At 44.6% G+C, this 13,319-nt stretch overlaps 1 long non-coding RNA gene across 3 annotated transcripts in view; it reads left to right on the top strand.

The window, feature by feature from the left end:
- The window catches only part of LOC105602703 (uncharacterized), a 31,287-nt gene that overhangs the window by 9,228 nt on the left and 8,740 nt on the right, over positions 1 to 13,319 (top strand). Inside the window, exons 3-4 of one of the 3 annotated variants that reach the window (XR_009596830.1) lie at positions 5,896 to 5,955; positions 11,187 to 11,951. The exons of 1 other annotated variant lie outside the window; for it this stretch is intronic. This is a non-coding gene — a long non-coding RNA (uncharacterized LOC105602703). Of the gene's footprint in view, positions 1 to 5,895; positions 5,956 to 6,565; positions 9,356 to 11,186; positions 11,952 to 13,319 lie in introns of those variants that run through there. One more of the 3 variants, XR_009596831.1, reaches the window with a different exon arrangement.

Genomic DNA, 13,319 nt, shown 5'->3' with positions numbered 1-13,319 from the left:
TCTAGTATAGGAAGGAGTCAGCTTTGGGTGCTGGGACTGGCCCATACCTGGAAGAGCCTGGTCTTTGGGCCGTGGAGAGTTTATAATCAGGATTTCACCAGTAAGACTCACAAGATCTCGAGCAGGAAATGTTACCTGTCTGGGCCTGAGCTTCTGCGTGTGGAAGGAGAGAATGGACGGGAGGGAACCTTCCAACACAATGTGTCCCTGAGCCTGGACATTGGCTGGAACTCAATTGCAGACAGAAGGAAAGAATGGTTAGTCATTCCCCTGGCAAACACAGCAGAGTGATCATCTCCTTTTATTAATAGACCAGGCTATGCGAGCCATAAAAACAGGGTGGCTTCAAAATTGAAGTTCTTTGAATTTGAGTTTTTGTTACACCCGATGGAATGTGAAAAGAGAATTGTGTTATACATGGACTTTGTATAATGATCTCCTATCTCATGCTGCAAATCAATTACTTATTAGCTTTCATTGCCAAGGAAAGGAAAATATATTACTATTCATTTTAGCCTTTTCCTTATTGATTTTGCGAGTACAGTACTAGTTCTTGAAGAAAGATTATATTCATTCTTTCATTACAAAAGACCTAGGCCACATTACACAATATTACAATGGGGAGAAAAGCAGAAATAAAATAAGCTTATCATACTCCTCCATGGTGAAGCATTCAGCTTCCATTTCTCTTCTGCATATTTTACATTGAGGATTGCATTTTTCACTCAGTGCTATGTAAGGACCAATTACCATGTTACTTCATGGAGTTTATAGTAGTAGTTTTAATTGTAAAATAATATCCCCAGAAGCATACTCCGGTTCATTTTACCATTTCCGCTATCCTTGTCAGAAGGTAGCAGAGAGGGAACATGGGACTTGGTGTCACATTTCTCAGCAGTGCGACCTTGATCAAGTCACTTAAACTCTTCAGCCTTCAGTGGCCTCAGCTACAAAAATTCTGGCTGTCTAGTGCCACTCTCACTGGGCCATTGTGAAGACTAAATGAGATCGTGTTTGCAGAAGGCTCACCGCTTTCTGGAACGTAGTAGGGTTCACTGATGCCAGTGGTACTTTCAACTTTGTGACCTACATTCCAATCTGATGAATGATCTGATTCTTATAAACACCCCAGCAGAAAACGCACTAACATATCAGACCACGTCACCCCCTCTCTCTGGGCCTGCCTCATCATTTGCAAAGTGAGGTGGTCAGACTATAACGTGTGACCTCAAAGGCCCCTTCCACCATGGTCCTCAGTTGTTACTAAAAGCAGCTGCAACCATCTCGGGGAAATGACCTCTGGAAAGGTTCAGCCTTACTGACAAAGAGAGCGCCCTACGAAAGCCTGAGGGCTTGTGGACACTAGCTTCTCTTTTCTCCCAGATAAACATTTGACATTCCTCTGAGAGGGCTCTCCTGGCTCAGTCTGTGTGCCCTTCACATCTCCATTTTTCAGACAGGTTCAGCAGCCAGCACGCTCACCCAAGGTTTTATTTATCCATTTCACATTTCTAATGTTGCGTCGCTGCGGTGATCATTTTCCAATGTGGTCATTTAAGGAAGATAAATTGGACTGCAAATCTCAGGAGAGCAGGCATTCCTTTCAGTCAGTCTTCAAGGGACAAAGATTTTTTTCCCCACTCTTAACACCACCTGCTTTTGCCCTCCCTAAAACCTCCCATGAAGACCTTCTGACTGGGGAAAAAAAAAGAAAATTTTGGCCTCAGAGTAGTTGGATAGGCCCCCTCCCTGGTACGTGCACTGTTACCCCTAACAGTCAGATGTCTCAGATTCCCCAAACCAAGGGCAAAAAACAAGCCAAAATGCCTATTGTTAGGATCAGAGGTGCCACCGCAAGGAAATAAGTGTCATTAGCAGAGAACTGCCACCTGCCCCTCTGATAGCCTGTTCTCAGGGAATTTCAGTGGAGGCAGCCTCCCCTCACCTTTCACTCACAGTGCCTGGGGGTGGTGTGGGGACCCACACTATGGCCTGAGTGGGGGAACTCACATTGTGGAAACACAGGATGTAAAGAGGCCTGGCACACATGGGCACCCACTGGCAGCTGGTACAGCATGAGGTCAAGCGTGTAGGCTCTAAATCCTTGCATTTTTGCTTACTGTGTGATCTCAGGTGCATTATTTAACATCTCTCTGCCTCATTTCTGAAATGAGATGAATAGAAGAGCCTCTTCTAAGGTATGAGAGAAATCAAGAAGCTAAGGCATGGAAAAGCTATAAAATGTGCCAGGCACATGTTTCATAAGTAGCAACTTTTGTGCTAAATGGACAAATCCAATCATCACTTTGAGGGAGAGTCAATAGTAGTGGAAAGAGGGTGGAATGGGTTTTAGAGACAGACCTGTGTTTAAATCCCAACTTCAGTCCATGTTTCAGTTCAGTTCAGTTCAGTTGCTCAGTCCTGTCTGACTCTTTGCAACCCCATGGTCTGCAGCATGCCAGGCCTCTCTGTCCATCACCAACTCCCGGAGTTTACTCAAACTCATGTCTGTTGAGTCGGTGATGTCATCCAACCATCTCATCTTCTGTCATCCCCTTCTCCTTTTGCCTTCAGTCTTTCCCAATATCAATGTCTTTTCAAATGAGTCAGTTCTTTTCATCAGGTGGCCAAAGTATTGGAGTTTCAGCTTCAGCATCAGTCCCTCCAATGAATATTCAAGACTGATTTCCTTTAGGATGGACTGATTGGATCTCCTTGCAGTCCAAGGGACTCTCAAGAGTCTTCTCCAACACCACAGTTCAAAAGCATCAATTCTTCTGTGCTCAGCTTTCTTTATAGTCCAACTCTCACATCCATACATGACCACAGGAAAAACCATAGCCTTGACTAGACGGACCTTTGTTGGCAAAGTAATGTCTCTGCTTTTTAATATGCTGTCTAGGTTGGCCATAATTTTCTTCCAAAGAGTCTTTTAATTTCATGGCTGCAGTCACCAGCTTCAGTGATTTTGGAGCCAAAAAAAATAAAGTCTCTCACTCTTTCCACTGTTTCCCCATCTATTTCCCATGAAGTGATGGGACCGGATGCCATGATCTTCATTTTCTGAATGTTGAACTTTAAGCCAAATTTTTTTCTGTCCTCTTTCACTTTCATCAAGAGTCTCTTTAGTTCTTCTTCGCTTTCTGCCATAAGAGTGGTGTCATCTGCATATCTGAGGTTATTGGTATTTCTCCCGGCAATCTTGATTCCAGCTTGTGCTTCATCCAGCCCAGTGTTTCTCAAGATATACTCTGCATATAAGTTAAATAAGCAGGGTGACAATACACGGCCTTGACGTACTCCTTTTCCTATTTGGAACCAGGCTGTTGTTCCATTTCCAGTTCTAACTGTTGCTTCCTGACCTGTATACAGATTTCTCAAGAGACAGGTCAGGTGGTCTGGTATTCCCATCTCTTGAAGAATTTTCCGCAGTTTATTGTGATCCACACAGTCAAAGGCTTTGGCATAGTCAATAAAGCAGAAGTAGATGTTTTTCTGGAACTCTCTTGCTTTTTTGATGATCCAGCAGATGTTGGCAACTTGATCTCTGGTTCCTCTGCCTTTTCTAAATCCAACTTGAATATCTGGAAGTTCATGGTTCACGTATTGTTGAAGCCTGGCTTGGAGAATTTTGAGCATTACTTTACTAGCATGTGAGATGAGTGCAATTGTGCGGTAGTCTGAGCATTCTTTGGCATTGCCTTTCTTTGGAATTGGAATGAAAACGGACCTTTCCACTGATGAGTTTTCCAAATTTGCTGGCATATTGAGTGCAGCACTTTCACAGCATCATCTTTTAGGATTTGAAATAGCTCAACTGGAATTCCATCACCTCCACTAGCCCTGTTCGTAGTGATGCTTCCAAAGGCCCACTTGACCTCACATTCCAGGATGTCTGGCTCTAGGTGAGTGATCACACCATTGTGATTATCTGGGTCGTGAAGATCTTTTTTGTACAGTTCTTCTGTGTAGTCTTGCCACCTCTTCTTAATATCTTCTGCTTCTGTTAGGTCCATACCATTTCTGTCCTTTATTGAGCCTATCTTTGCATGAAATGTTCCCTTGGTATCTCTAATTTTCTTGAAGAAATCTCTAGTCTTTCCCATTCTGTTCTTTTCCTCTATTTCTTTGCATTGATCCCTGAGGAAGGCTTTCTTATCTCTTCTTGCTATTCTTTGGAACTCTGCATTTAGATGCCTACATCTTTCCTTTTCTCCTTTGCTTTTGGCTTCTCTTCTTTTCACAGCTATTTGTAAGGCCTCCTCAGACAGCCATTTTTCTTTTTTACATTTCTTTTTCTTGGGGATGGTCTTGATCCCTGCCTCCTGTACAATGTCACGAATCTCTGTCCATAGCTCAACAGGCACTCTATCAGATCTAGTCCCATTTATCTTTTACTCACTTCCACTGTATAATCATTAGGGATTTGATTTAGGTCATAGCTACATGGTCATTCCCATCACAGAGCTGCCAGAACTTACACTGGACTGGGAAACAGAGTCTTGGGGGGCACAACAGAACCTGGTGCACAAGGACCCAGGAGGAAGGAGCAGTGACCCCACAGGAGACTTGCCTGTAGGTGTCCGGGCGTCTCCGGCGAAGGTGTCGGTCGGTGGTGGCCTGCTGCATGGTTGGGGGTGCAGACTGTATTTTGGGTTTAAGGTTTAGTAAATCACAGGATCACGGGGCTTCTGGCACCCGCCGTGTCCTCATTATTTCAGTGGGAGTGCTTCATCTGTCTTGGAGGCTGACCAGGAGGACTAAACAGGGGAAGGTATGTTAAGTGTGCAACACAGTGCCTGGCGTGTAATCGACCTTGGAGAAGGTGAATTCCTGCTGCAGCCCAAGCCAAGGGGCAGACCCCCCACCAGCCTCACCCCACCTCACCTCTTGGAGAGCCTCAGTCGTGCCAGGGTTTGCTTTCTTGCTGCCACCCTGGCTGTGGCAGTTCCTGGGGCTTGGTTCCTCAAAGCCATTTCAAATCTCTGTTTTCCTCCAGCATCTTCCTCCTGGTGGAGAGAAGACTGCCCCCAGCTGGGTAGCCCCCATGTCTGGCGTCGTACCATTCTGGTGCCTGAGCTGCTCTGCTCTTTTCCAAACCAGTCAGCAAGAACCCTTCTCTGCAGGCACATGCTTCCTTCCTCCCACTGCCTCATGAGGCCCCCTAGCTCCTGTTCTCTGTGCTCCTCCTGCTCACCTCTGTAGCGGGCTGGGACCTTCCAACAGCCTTTCCTTCCTGGGCTTGTTCTTTCTGGTAGTTTCTCCTCCTCCTCCTCCTGCTTTGCTGCGTTCTCTTTTTCCCCAAACCTGGCCATCTCCCAGCCCGTAATGCTCTGCCTGTGAATCCCCATCCCATGCCCTTCTGTGGGTAAGCCTTCAGGGCCGAGCCAAAGTTCACCTTTATCCCAAAGACTTCTAGTCCTTTCCAGGTTCCAGAGAGCTCTCTCCTCTGAATTGGCTCAGTGAGCCCTTGGAGGGATGGATGCTATGTGAATTTTCCTGTGTCTGGTGCTTCTTGGTTCTTCTGGTTTGTAAGCTTCTTGAGAACAGGGAACCTTCTACATGAGACAGAACTTTGTCAATACTGATCTTTTAGTTGAGATACTATGAGTAGTGCCTGTTTATTTGGTGAGACCAGGGTATGTGTTTGCGTATGTATGTATGTATGTGTGTGTCTTCCACTCTCTAATCTCTATCTTCTCTGTCTTATTTGGTTATCGCATGTCCCCATGATGTAGCTATTGCCGTTTACTTTGCACTTGAATTAACTGAGGTTCAGAGAAAGAAAGAACTGACCAAGACAAAACAGCTAGAAAGGAAGAGGGCCCAGTATCATAATTCAAGCACATTTCCCAGGCACCAAGCATGTGGTCACTAAATTTTCCCTCATCCAAGGTAAGGAGAGGCGGCTGTACCTTGCTGGAGCAGCCATGAAGAGATACCCCCACGTCCAAGGTAAGAGAAACCCAAGTAAGATGGTAGGTGTTGCAAGAGGGCATCAGAGGGCAGACACACTGGAACCATACTCACAGAAAACTAGTCAATCTAATCACTCTAGGACCACAGCCTTCTCTAACTCAGTGAAACCAAGCCGTGCCTGTGGGGAAACCCAAGATGGGTGGGTCATGGTGGAGAGGTCTGACAGAACGTGGTCCACTGGAGAAGGGAATGGCAAGCCACTTCAGTATTATTGCTTTGAGAACCCCATGAACAGTATGAAAAGGCAAAATGATAGGATACTGAAAGAGGAACTCCCCAGGTCATTAGGTGCCCAATATGCTACTGGAGATCAGTGGAGAAACAACTCCAGAAAGAATGAAGGGATGGAGCCAAAGCAAAAACAATACCCAGTTGTGGGTGTGACTGGTGATAGAAGCGAGATCCGATGCTGTAAAGAGCAATATTGCATAGGAACCTGGAATGTCAGGTCTATGAATCAAGGCAAATTGGAAGTGGTCAAACAAGAGATGGCAAGGGTGAACGTCAACATTCTAGGAATCAGCGAACTAAAATGGACTGGAATGGGTGAATTTAACTCAGATGACCATTATATCTACTACTGCAGGCAGGAATCCCTCAGAAGAAATGGAGAAGCCATCATGGTCAACAAAAGAGTCCAAAATGCAGTACTTGGATGCAATCTCAAAAATGACAGAATGATCTCTGTTCATCTCCAAGGCAAACCATTCAATATCACAGTTATCCAAGTCTATGTCCCAACCAGTAACTCTGAAGAAGCTGAAGTTGAACGGTTCTATGAAGACCTACAAGACCTTTTAGAACTAACACCCCAAAAAGATGTCCTTTTCATTCTAGGGGACTGGAATGCAAAAGTAGGAAGTCAAGAAACACTTGGAGTAACAGGCAAATTTGGCCTTGGAATGCAGAATGAAGCAGGGCAAAGACTAATAGAGTTTTACCAAGAAAATGCGCTGGTCATAGCAAACACCCTGTTCCAAAAACACAAGAGAAGACTCTACACATGGACATCACCAGATGGTCAACACTGAAATCAGATTGATTATATTCTCTGCAGCCAAAGATGGAGAAGCTCTATACAGTCAACAAAAACAAGACCAGGAGCTGACTGTGACTCAGATCATGAACTCCTTATCACCTAATTCAGACTCAAATTGAAGAAAGTAGGGAAAACCGCTAGACCATTCAGGTATGACCTCGATCAAATCCCTTATGATTATACAGTGGAATGAGAAATAGATTTAAGGGCCTAGATCTGATAGATAGAGTGCCTGATGAACTATGGAATGAGGTTCGTGACATTGCGCAGGAGACAGGGATCAAGACCATCCCCATGGAAAAGAAATGCAAAAAAGCGAAATGGCTGTCTTCACAAATACCTGTGAAGAGAAGAGAGGTGAAAAGCAAAGGAGGAAAGGAAAAATATAGGCATCTAAATACAGAGTTCCAAAGAATAGCACAAAGAGATAAGGAAGCCTTCTTCAGCAATCAATGCAAAGAAATAGAGGAAAACAACTGATTGGGAAAGACTAGAGACCTCTTCAAGAAAATTAGAGACATCAAGGGAACATTTCATGCAAAGATGGGCTCGATAAAGGACAGAAATGGTATGGACCTAACAGAAGCAGAAGATATTAAGAAGAGGTGGCAAGAATACACAGAAGAACTGTACAAAAAGATCTTCATGACCCAGAGTGTCATCATGATGTGATCACTAATCTAGAGCCAGACATCTTGGAATGTGAAGTCAAGTGGGCCTTAGAAAGCATCACTACAAACAAAGCTAGTGGAGGTGATGGAATACCAGTTGAGCTGTTTCAAATCCTGAAAGATGATGCTGTGAAAGTGCTGCACTCAATATGCCAGCAAATGTGGAAAACTCAGCAGTGGCCACACGACTGGAAAAGGTCAGTTTTCATTCCAATTCCAAAGAAAGGCAATGCCAAAGAATGCTCAGACTACTGCACAATTGCACTCATCTCACATGCTAGTAAAGTAATGCTCAAAATTCTCCAAGCCAGGCTTCAACAATAAGTGAACCGTGAACTCCCTGATGTTCAAGTTGAATTTAGAAAAGGCAGAGGAACCAGAGACCAAATTGCCAACATCTGCTGGATCATGGAAAAAGCAAGAGAGTTCCAGAAAAACATCTATTTCTGCTTCCTTGACTATGCCAAAGACTTTGACTGTGTGGATCACAATAAACTGTGGAAAATTCTGAAAGAGATGGGAATACCAGACCACCTGACCTGCCTCTTGAGAAATCTGTATACAGGTCAAGAAGCAACAGTTAGAATGGGACATGGAACAACAGACTGGTTCCAAATAGGAAAAGGAGTACGTCAAGGCTGTATATTGTCACCCTGCTTATTTAACTTATATGCAGATTACATCATGAGAAACGCTGGACTGGAAGAAACACAAGCTGGAATCAAGATTGCCAGGAGAAATCTCAATAACCTCAGATATGCAGATGACACCACCCTTATGGCAGAAAGTGAAGAGGAGCTAAAAGCCTCTTGATGAAAGTGAAAGAGGAGAGCGAAAAAGTTGGCCTAAAGCGCAACATTCAGAAAACGAAGATCATGGAATCCGGTCCCATCACTTCATGGGAAATAGATGGGGAAACAGTGGAAACAGTGTCAGACTTTACTTTGGGGAGCTCCAAAATCACTGTAGATGGTGACTGCAGCCATGAAATTAAAAGATGCTTACTCCTTGGAAGAAAAGTTATGACCAACCTAGATAGCATATTGAAAAGCAGAGACATTACTTTGCCGACTAATGTCCATCTAGTCAAGGCTATGGTTTTTCCTGTGGTCATGTATGGATGTGAGAGTTGGACTGTGAAGAAGGCTGAGTGCTGAAGAATTGATGCATTTGAACTGTGGTGTTGGAGAAGACTCTTGAGAGTGCCTTGGACTGCAAGGAGATCCAACCAGTCCATTCTGAAGGAGATCAACCCTGGGATTTCTTTGGAAGGAATGATGCTAAAGCTGAAACTCCAGTACTTTGGCCACCTCATGTGAAGAGTTGACTCATTGGAAAAGACTCTGATGCTGGGAGGGATTGGGGGCAGGAGGAGAAGGGGACGACAGAGGATGGGATGGCTGGATGGTATCACGGACTCAATGGATGCGAGTCTGAGTGAACTCCGGGAGATGGTGATGGACAGGGAGGCCTGGCGTGCTGCGATTCATGGGGTCGCAAAGAGTCGGACACGACTGAGCGACTGAACTGAACTGAGTATCCCTTTCAGGAATGTGTGTATCTTTGTATGTTTGCCATTTATAAGTAATATGTATCTATCACAGTGTACACATTATGTGCATTATGAAGCATCTATTACAGAAATATAAAGCAAAGCATATATGAACCTAATAGACTGTGACCTCTGAATAACATTTCCCACTAAAAGAAACCAGCTCCTTGGAGAAGTTTGGAAAGTGAGCTTGGAATATCTTGTCATACCAGAGAGCAAGGAAGAGATCAATTATTATTAGGGTCACATCAAAAAAATCAAGAGTCAACTTGAACAGATTCCATTGGCCAAAAATGGGCTGCTCGGAGCCACTGCGGTGGATTAAACCACATTACATACACTGAAATCCACGTGTTTATAGTAATATTAAAAAAAGATAAAATGGTGATCATTTTTAGAGAATTCTAGGTGATTAACTTATTATTTTGAAAACTGGTTTAAAAAAAGGGGGGGGGTGGTGGAGTTGGGGTAAGAGAAGCATTTATCTTACCTTTCCTGAAAGAACCAGGACTCAGATTAGCAAATAGCTGATGAGAAGATTCTCTCTACAGAAGTACTCCAGCAAATAAATGAAGATAGAATTAGAACACCACACTTTGTAACCACCAGTGAATTAAAGGGTTTGGCAATGATCATCAAAAATTGCAGATATCCCCCCTATAAAAAGAGATGACCAGATATTATGTTCTCCTAATAGATGTCCATACCACCACCTACAGAATGTTCTTGCCAAAATATTTAATTTGAACCTGATGAAACTTCTTCATTTTTCATTTATGGGAAACACTAGGCATGGAGGCCCATGATAAAATGATACTAAGGGAACATAATCGGCAAAATCCAGCCTGCAGAAGATTCGTTAGGAAAAACAATCCAAGTTCTTTAGCCAAAAAATTGCAAAAATAGAGAATGAGAGGTTACAGGGAGATTAATAGGTTAAAAAGGATGGACTTCAGGTACATATTTATCCCTCACAATGTATGGAGCTTGTTTGGATTCCAGTTCAAACTATAAAAAATATTTATAGAATAATTGAGGAAATGTTAACACTGGATAGGCAATTATACTGAGGAACTCTTGATGTTTCGGAGTACAATGAAGGCATTGTGGTTGTTTTTAAAGAGGGAAGACTTGGTCTTTATAGGCTTGTTTTCAGATCCATGTGTTGGAATATTTATAGCTGTAATGACAAGTGTCCAGCGGAACATGGAGTGCTGATTGTCAATCCCCCAGAGCAGAACACGGTGTACCAGTCACCAAGCCCCAGGGGAGGATGTAGACATTCTGCCCACTGCACCTTGGTATCGGAGTTGCCAGGAAAAATACTGGGTGGAACAACACTTTCTTACGCAGAGAAGAAACAGAGTAAAAGCGGCTTCAGTAGTGGGCGTGGGTCTCCACGGCCATCGGGTCTCTCCCAGGAGACAGTGGAGGGGCATGCATGGCAATGCACGCACCCTTCTTGGGATTAAGGAATCCCAACCCCTCTTTCACCGAGTCTGAATATGAAGGTCGGGGGCCTCTTTGGGGGAGCCATTAATATACAGACAAGCAGAACAAAGGAAGATCCACTGACCCTGAAATAGGGAAAGCTAGTCCCACAGGAGGCAGTAAGCCCCATGGGCTCTTTATCTCTTGATAAGGAAGTGCTCCAAGGTGTCAAAAGTCTGCAGGCACAAGATGGCCTTTGCAGCATATAGTGTCTGGGATTTGCTTCAAAGAATGTGGAAGGGGGAGCAGACAGGGCGAGTAGGAGGCTGTGTAGAGGAGAAAAAACACTAGCCATGAATCACCAATTTTTGAAGTTGGATGGTTACATGGGCACCTGGGAAGCTCAGAATCTTATTCTACCTTTATATATATTTGAATTTTAAATGCAAAAGTGGCTTTGTAATGATAGTATAAAATAAAGTAAGGTCTTAATATTATCTTCCTTTGCTCCCAGTGGATTGCCTGGGGGAGCATCCTCTGGGTGTGATCCCTACTTGGGAGACCACCGGCTCAGGAGTCTGTTGTGCAGCGTCGCCTCTCAACCCTGGGCCCATGGGAAGCATGGCTGTCAGAGGAGTCTCTTTCAGGAGGAAACCAAGGTCTGCACACCGTCTAAAGGCCTTCAGGGTCAGAGACATGACAACAAAACCAGCAGTACTTAGAGCCTTGTCATCAGAGTTCCTTCACTCTCTGGGACATCAGTCCCTTCATAAAAGTAGAAGATTTTCAAGATCCCTTCAGAAGGAAAGATTGGCATTGTTTAAAGAAAAAAAAAAAATTCAATGTTTAAGAAAAAAGACAAAGGTCTCCTTCAAGAAATAACAACCCTGCTAGCTTACTCCGGGTGTGAAATAATGTTATTGGCAATGAGATTGGGGTGTTCTATTTCTGTCTCAATAAACTTTCTCTCCCCTGGGTAGTATTTTATAGTTACTGCTTCTATGCTCCATTGGCATAGGCATAATTTATTATGTGTTTACATGTTTCACTCACTCTGCTAAGGTGGGAGCCCAGTGATACATTATTACTGTGTGTGCCTCTGTGTGTGCACGTGTCTGTGTGTGTACACTTGCACAAATATTGACAGGCTCCTCAAAGACACCTGACGGGTGGTGGGCTTTCCACTTTTCACAGCACCAGTCACCCCCCACCCCCACCCTGGCCGCCCCAGGACGACAGGCACCTCCATGGGCTCTTGGCTTAGATTAAATGTGACCTGAGACCCCATACAGTCCCTTCTTCTCTGAAAAGAAGCAGGACGATCCCAGGACAATGCTGTCTCCCTGTCACTGCTCAGCTTCTGTATTTCCTACTTTGACTTGCTTTCCTGGATGAAGATGAAATTCCTCCTTTTTCTGGGTGGAATGTCAGCTTGCACAACACTTTTCTCAACAGAGTCATATGAAGGAAATAAAGCAGATGCTATTATTTGCCCTTTTTCTCCACTGCAGACCCACCAAGGGCAATGGTATTTGCAGGTCAAACAGCAAGGGAGGAATCCGGCCCCGGGCCAGCTCTGGTGGGAGAGCACTAAATGCTTAGGTTCTTCACTGTTAAAAGATGGAGATGATGGTAATTACTGCACAGAGCTGTTTCTGAAATGATACATTCTTTAAAATGCTCAGCAGAATGACTGGCATGTCAGAAAGTGCCGTAAATGTTACCAATGCTAGTGTTCTTTTCCAAGTATTGTGTTCTGAGACCTTGTAATAACAACAATTGGTACTGGTAGATAATAATAACAACAATAATAACAAAACAGGTGACTTACTACATGCTGGCATTGTTGGAAGCCCTTTTTGTGAACAGACTCATTTATTTGTCACAACAGACCTATGTAGTAGGTATTATTATTGTTGTTTAGTCGCGAATTCGTGTCCCACTCTTTTGCGACACCATGGGCTGTATGTAGCCTGCCAGGCTCCTCTGTCCATAGGATTTCCCAGCCAAGAAATCTGGAGAGGGTTGCCATTCCCTTCTCCACGGAATCTTCCGGACCCAGGGATGAAAACCCTGTCACCCGCATTAGCAGGCGGACTCTTTACTACTGATCCACCAGGGAAGCCCATAAGCATCATTAATCCTGTATTATGGATAAGGGACACAGAGATTGGTAGGTCGAAGTAACCTGGTAATTCCCTTGTCTTTTAAAATAGAATTAGCCCATACTTGGAGTATTTCCTCCTTGCCACATCTTTCTACCACCTTTCCTGACCGGTGACTGCCCTTGGGGTTTCTAAATTCCGCATCACCCCTTGCTCCTAGGTCACCACCTCTGTAGCATCCACTCCCCGGCTTCCCTCCTTGTATGTGATATTCCTTTATCTTATGTCTCAAGGGTTCCTTTGGTGAGGAATCTGAGCCTCGGAGTGGGCAGCGAACCACCCAGCCCTACAGCGTGAGCTCCGAGGGTCCAGTCTGTCCTTGCCCGCCCCGCTGTGTCCCTGGATGCTCTAAGAGCGCAAAGGGCCGGGCTGCCTGCAGCCCCCGGAGTCCTCAGGAGGCCTGGACCACTGCACCAACCGTGGCCTGGCCGGCATCCGAGCCGAAGGGACAAGGACACTCAGTAGGGGGCACCCGAGAGCCC

Source organism: Ovis aries, chromosome 17 (assembly GCF_016772045.2).
Source record: "Ovis aries strain OAR_USU_Benz2616 breed Rambouillet chromosome 17, ARS-UI_Ramb_v3.0, whole genome shotgun sequence".
In the NCBI taxonomy this organism is placed as follows: Eukaryota; Metazoa; Chordata; class Mammalia; order Artiodactyla; family Bovidae; genus Ovis; species Ovis aries.
Note: the sequence above shows the minus strand (reverse complement) of the source record. Positions and strands in the feature narration are given on the sequence as shown.